Source organism: Delphinapterus leucas, chromosome 7, assembly GCF_059928025.1.
Source record: "Delphinapterus leucas isolate spDelLeu-1000000601 "Yukka" chromosome 7, BTC_Dleu_Yukka2, whole genome shotgun sequence".
NCBI lineage: Eukaryota > Metazoa > Chordata > Mammalia > Artiodactyla > Monodontidae > Delphinapterus > Delphinapterus leucas.
In genome coordinates, this window is record NC_143135.1 from 79,129,131 (window position 1) to 79,136,795 (window position 7,665).

Here is a 7,665-nt window from a genome sequence, read left to right on the forward strand (position 1 = left end):
CTAGATTCTGTTCAAAGACACTCAAAACTAGAGTTCTATATTCCTTAGTGTCTTGTTTCATTTTGACTGAGATAAGGGTAAATACTTGTTTACACTGATGTCAGGGAAGCTAAGGGGGTTGGAGTGGTAAGGGCTTGCACCAGATACGAATTCCAGGAAGAAACAATGAAGTCAGGCAGAAAAGGTAGTGAGAAATTAAAAGCAGAAGAGCTGTGACATCCATAATTGTCAATTCCTTCTAAGTTAAGGGTTTTTCTTTGTAAATTTTCTCTGCTAGCATAATTTATAAAACATTTTTTAAATTTAGAGGGAAACTTGACAGATTTTATGTTTATTTTCCCAACTGTTCAAAAGTGATTGACAAAAGAGGCCATATTTTTCCTGAGAAAAACACAAGTTTTCCAGTGCAGAACTTTGTCATCTTTTAAAACAGACTTCTCTGAGAGGTGTTCCTTGAGCCCCAGGAAGAGTTCATTACTTATTTCTTAACAGTATCTGTACCTGCCTGATTTTTCATACTGAACTGTAGTGTAATGGTTTACTTTTCTGCCTCCCCATATTACTGTGAATTCTTGAGGGTAGGGACTGTTTCCCATTTATTTCTGTACTCCTAACACTTAGGGTGGGGCCTTGCATACAGCAGGAACCTCAAAATTGGGTAGAGAATTAATTAATATATTAATTATGAATGAAAGGCTCACAGCAAAAGTCAAAGAGGTAAATGAAAAGTCAAAAATTTCACAAATGTTGCATATCTAAATTCCCAGATCTTACATGTCATATTTACTAAATACCCTAATAACTGATTTATTTTATTTTATTTTCATAGAAAAAGTTTCAAGCTATCATCTTGTCTCTCTAATAAGAGAATAAATAAAAGACTTATATATTTAAAATCCTTACTCCTATATCTATTGAACACCCAAACTAAGACTGGAATCAAGGAGTTTTCTGACAAAGAATGAGATAGTTTGAATTTTGTGGATTAAATTTTAAAAGGGAACAGATTAATGCAAAGGAATAGGCAAATTACAGAGTAACTGAGTGGAGGAAGGAAGGGAGGGAAGAGGAAGGAAAAAAAGAGGAAGGAAAGACAAAATGGAGGAAGGAAGAGGGGACGGAAACAGAAAGGGAAAGGGAAATAAGGAAAAAAAGAAGGAAAAAGAGTAAGAAAGAGTAAATATTGGCTTGGCCAAAAAGTTCGTTCGGGTTTTTCTGTCGAAATATTTGCCTAACCCAATGCATCAAATGTAGAGGGGAGTTATGAACACTAGGGAAAAAAATGGGCTTTTTCTGCACAGGGAGGAAAATGACTGTTCCACAGAACAATCATTTGTCATATGGTGAAATATATACAAAGGGTCAGAATGAGTGTTTTTGTAAATCTAACCTCCAGGGATCAGAGGTCTAGAAGTAAACTTAAATCTGATCCAAACTTAGATTCAAAAGCAGGCAGTTAGTCCAAGTAACATTCTGTTTCACAACTTTTCACTTTTGTCTTCCTATTTATCATGATTCTCCATGACTAATCAGATGATCATTAGCAATGATCATGATCATTGCTACCTCCAGCTGATATATCATTCTTTTAGCTATTCATTAATTTCTCAAGTGTCTGAGTCTTAAATGCTTCAGAATAAACAAAGTAAGACTGTAGATTTGGAGATAATATTTAAAAGAGAAATATAGAAAAAAAGTGACCAAATTAACTACTTAAAAATAGGAAAGAAGGAAGGATGAGATGACAGGATGAAAGAATGAATACAGGAGAAAAGGGTATAATCTAGTAGAGGAGATGACCTCTGCATAAGATTTTATAAGAAATAAAGAAAGAAGCTGTACAGGAAATATGCAGAAGGAAAGCTGTTTAGTTTAGAAAAAGCCCAAGGTAAAGCCACAAATAAGTGAAGCCTGAAATGATTTGGACATAGAGGAAAATCCAGGAACAGGATAAACAACCATACAGAGTCAAGAAAATTTAGTCTATATGTAAAATGGCAAAGGGTTAATTTTTTATTGAAGTGAAAAATGTGTGAAGGGCAATAATGAAAAATAAAGTTATGGGAAGACAGATTGAAGCTCATCGTGGAAGGCCATTAGCCTGCAACTAATATGTTTAGTTTATTTAATTTATTTTACAGCAAGTCCCCTACATATGAACCTTCAGGCTGCGAACTTTCAAAGATGCGAACGTGCATTCCATCAACGTCCGGCGTGAGTGAAATTTCAGCTTGCCCCCCGTCTCCTATTGCTGACCATCTTTCAGCTCTACCGTCTCCCACTTCCTCTCCCTCCTCCAGTCAGTAACTCTTCTTGCCCATTCACTCGAAGCCAGCCCCTTTATGCCAGCTGTTGTACTGTACTGCTGTACTTTCCAAGGTACTGTACTGTAAGATTAAAAATGTTTTCTTTATTTTTTGTGTTTGTTTGGTTTTTATGTATTATTTGTGTGAAAAGAATTATAAACCTATTACAGTACAGTACTATATAGCTGGCTGTGTTAGTTGGGTACCTAGGCTAACTTTGTTGGACTTATGAACAAGTTGGACTTATGAACGCACTCTTGGAATGGAACTCGTTAGTATGTAAGGGGAATTACTGTAGATGTTTAGTTGATTTTGTTGGTGATGGAAAGCCATGTTTCTACAAAATACATTCAATTAAATTTTTTACATTTCAATAAAATTTTGTATTTTTACTCTAGAAAATTTAAAATATAAAAAAAGTTAGAGGAAAATAAATCATTTACATTCAAGCTGCTAGGAGAAAAACACTATTAACACTTTACTGTACTTTTGATTTTTTAATACCTGTGTATACATTTTTACATCATGCTGATCATGGAAAATTTATAAAATGTTATCTATTTTTTTCCACAAAACTGAATCTCATCAGCCAAAAATAAGTACTAATAAGGTGATATATTCCCTCTGCATTATAAAATGAAACATGTTGCCTATGGGTTTTTTAAAATGTACATGCTTCATGGTTGAAATAAGATCATATATGCTAATTTTTATGTCTGTTTTCCACAGAAACATTCAAACATTTTAGTTGGAATGTGAACTACAGTAGAAATAGGGAATTGAGAACAGATAATATTTGCACGTGGAATGACTATCTTTTTCATTTATAAAAGCCTAATGACTCAGATCACTCAACAGGAGTGGTAAATGTGTTGAAATCCATCATTCAAATTCCTTGGCAATGACAATGGCCATTATGTGACTCCAGGCAACTCTGATTTTATGGAAAGAAGGAGAGCATTTTGTAATATTCTTGGCATAATTATTTCAATTTTGCAAACAAAGTTTTTAGTGGTACTCCAATGGGCAGTATATTTCATCTGATTGTAGGATATAAAATGTTGCTTGAGAAACACTTTTTCTCATATGATGATTAGAGTAGAAGCAGAAGAGAAATAAGTGTGAGAAGCAGCATGGACCAAGCATAACCCCATACTGCCAAATCCACCTAAGTCACCTTTCAGTTAGAAAACTGCAAACAAACCGAGAAAAGATAGCTCTGTTAAACTTTTTAGAGCCTGAACTATGCATTCTGGAATTGTTCATTTTGAGTCAGTTGGCAATTGTATGTTTTTATGTAATTTTCCAAGGGTGGTTCAGGAGAAATTTACTGAGTCTACCATATCTGAGCATCTCTTTTGTTAACCTCTCTTATGGAAGATATCTTGGATGGGTATGCAACTCTACGGTCACAATTTCTTTTCTCTCTTCCAGAATCAACAACCATCCGATAGAGATGTGGCTTCAGTGTTTTCTCATTCATAGAAAAATAAATGTCCTTGTCTCTGATCAGACATTTGAGGAAAAAAATATATTTCTAGTTCTTTCAAATGACCATAAGTTCCTGAGGTTTCATATGATAAACATAGATAAGCAATCTTTTGTTTTATCCAATATAGCTTCTCTGTCCTTATAAACAGTGGGAAAATGTATTCTAAAACAGCAACTTTGTTTTCAATGTTATAACTTCTTTTTTTCCTTGCATTTTATGTGCTGTAGTGCAAGTTTGGGAAAGACTACTTCAGCGGCTACTAGCCAGCGTCTTCTTTTTTTTAAAGAACTATTAAAATACATATATATAATTTTCTAATTACATATAGTTTTGTGTTTTACATTTAGGTCTGTGATTCATTTTGAGCTAATTTTTGTGAAGAGTGTAAGACTGTATCTCAATTCAGTTTTTTCCATGTGCATGTCCAGTTGTCCCAGCACCATTTGTTGAAAATACTATCTTTGCTCCATTGCATTGCCTTTGATCCTTTGTCAAAGATCAGTTGACTATATTTATGTGAATCTATATCTGGGCTTTCTATTCTGTTTCATTGATCTATTTGTCTATTCTTTTGCCCATACCGCACTGAGTTGATTACTGTAGCAAATTGTTCTCCTTCAACACAGTGTTGGCTATTCTGGATCTTCTGCCTCTCCATATAAACTTTAGTATTAGTTTGTTATACCCAAAAAATAACTTGCTGGGATTTTGATTGAGGCCATTTGTTTTCTTAGACTGAAAATTTTCCCATTTAATGTTTTTTGTAAGATAAGTGAAAACATTGGAACCTTGCTTCTATGAGATTTATCCGGCAGTAGTGATTGAGGTGGATTAGAATAAAAATAAGGTAAAGTTGACTGGTTTATTATAATTATCTAAGTGAGCTGTAAGGGGAATCTGAAGTATTGCAGATATAAGTAAAAAGAATTGAGAATGGAAAGAGATGACACAGACAGAAAAGGGACAGGAAGGATTAAAAAGGCATGGATGCCAATAATCTTGCAAAATGGGAAGAACTGAAACTAGCTCATCTACAGTTGAGATTGAGTTCCTTTGTTTGTGACTTGGCAGGCCTCTCCCTGGTGTGGAAAAAAACAAAGACCAACCAAATGCGACCAAGCAATTGCTATTTATCCAGAGCTTGCTGTAACAAGGGAGTCAGCCACCAAAACGTGTGTTTTCGCAGAGACTCAAAGCAGATAGACACATGGGAAACATTACAGTGGGGAAAAGGGAACGTTTTGTGTATATCCTGATTGAAAGCTATTGATCTGGGGATGCTGTAGGTGGGCTAACTAGAAGTGCGTATCCTGTGAAATTGGTTAGAAAATCCAATTGGATCCTCAGTTGGTAATGAGACAAAAAAAGCCCATCAGTTTCTCAGAAAATCTTAGCCATTTTAGATTGATTGTCACAGAAGTTATTGTTTAGCATCCTGGATTGTCACTAGAGATATCAATCTAGCTTCCTGCACTTACAACAAGCTGGCTTCCTGGGTTGTTTATTGAAGATAAGGAGATTGGTTCCCTGGGCAAGTTGCTACAGGTTGTGGGTCAAAGTTCTATTTTTATATATAGTACAATCATTGTCTGTTTGTCTATTCAGTCTCTCACTGGAAAAGTCTCTACTCCATGCCTTATGCACCTCTGAAATAGATGAAAGTTTGGGGTATTTACACTTGGCTGAATTAATTTTTCTTTTGTTATCCATATATTTTTTGCTTAAATTCTGGAATTTATAAGTGCTTTATTCTGAGGGTTAGGTCAAATATCTGTAACCATTGATACTCATTGCCCTGACAAATCTGTATAATGATCCTAGGCACTGCTTTGCCATGGCTGAGACACTTCACCTTCTTATGAGTCATGATTTGTTAATGTTGACACATATTTTTGGATGGGTCATATTATGTAGGAAGGACAAAATGAAATTGTATTGTATAACTAAATTAGAGTTGGATATGTACCAAGGCAGAGCTAACTCACATAAACCTAGAGAGCAGGTGTTGGTGTGCCAGCTTACTCTCCATTAAAGCTATACCATTAGAATAATGGAAAAAGAGATTCTGAACTTTCATTATTTTATATACTTTTAGGTAATTAGTGTCTCTTGCTCTTCTCAGAGTGTGTAGTATTGTCAAACAGGTATGTATCAGAACTCTCTTTTAAGAAAGGAGAAAGCCACTATATATTGATTATCTACTATGAACCCAGCATGTTATATTATGTGTAATCTTTACACCCACATTACAAGGTAAATATCAGTATCCTCAGTTCACAGATGAAAAAATGGAGTTCAGAAAAGTTAAAACATTTGTTCAAGTTCACATACACAGTGAGTAGCAGAGATAATGCACATGTTGTTCAGTCAAAACCTATAAATCAAATAGAAACAAGAGTTTGTAATGTCTTCAGACTAAATTCAATCTCTGCATTTCATTTATTTATAACACCATCTTAGCCTGGACCTAACCCTTTCCAAAAATTTTCTCTCTCAAATATTCATATTTTCAAAAACTAAATACTGGATATGTCTATCATCCCAGTGTATGTCTCGTAGTCTTCAATATTAGGGCCTCCTATCATGAACGTCTGACGTTCTGACTTCCCTCTCCTCTTTCTAAGTCCAGTCTTTCCTGTCAATTATCTTTCACTTGTGCTGTCCGTATGCAGCCCAGTTAGGACAAATGTCTATGAGCAGTGATTATGTGTTATTGAGATTAAAAAATCCAAAGTATCCTCAGTCAGCAAGGTTGGTCAAAGCTCCAATTCCAGAAAACATTAGTAAAAATGTTGCTAGCCATGAATTCCTAAGCGTTCATTAAAAAATCCAACTCTAAGGTTCTAAGCATAAACACACAATTCAGTACCTTTGTGGCCCCAAACACGTTTCACAATCCTTCCTTCCTCTGAAAATCATATTTTATGCAATTATAAGATTGCGACATACTGTTCCAAGTCATGAATTTAGAGGAAAAGTGGAAAAACTTCTCAAATTTCCACCCTTACTTATATTCACATCTCCCTCAAGATATTTTATTGTCAATTTGACTGCTCCAAAAAAGCACAGAATTAGAGTAAGATTTTTTGCTGTTGATAATTTATTAACTCTTTTATCTTGCCCCTAATAGTTGAGCCAAATTGTATCAGATCATGCTCCTTATTAGTTGAAAGATTATCAGTCAATAGAGTCAAAGTGGGATAGTAGAAACAGCTTGAGTTTGGGTGAAACAGTCCTCAGTTAGAATCTTAATATGGACTTACTAGGTCTGTGACACCAAATAAATTATTTACCTTCTCTGTGTCCTTTTTTCTTTATTCTTAAAATAGCAATAAAAATGTCTATCTTACCCCTGCCCACCCGTGGGCTGACACCAGCCCAGAGGGCCCATGGACCCCAGCTTGTGCAGCTAGCTCCACAGGGACATGGTTCCACCCTCTAGCAGGCCCACAGCCACTGCATGAGACAGGACCTAGCAGCCATTTGGGCCAGCTCCACCTTCCAGTGTGCATACTGTAGTTGGGCCAGCCACAAAAGAAGGGGGCACACAACTCAGTTAGGGCACACTTCTACAGCATATAGCTTTAATAACCAGAGGGGAACATATTGCTGACCCCCATAGGACATGCCCTACATAACACCACTTTTCCAAGATCTGGAAATTCAACTGACCTACCTAATACATAGAAGTAAACACAAAGAAATAGGCAAAATGAGGAGACAGAGGAAAATGTTCCAAACAAAGTAACAATATCTTTTAAAAATTGAAGATAAGCTATCTATCCATTAAAGAGTTCTAGGCAATGGTCATAAAATGTTCACTAAACTCGAAAGAAGAATGGATGAAAGCAGTATGAATTTCAACAA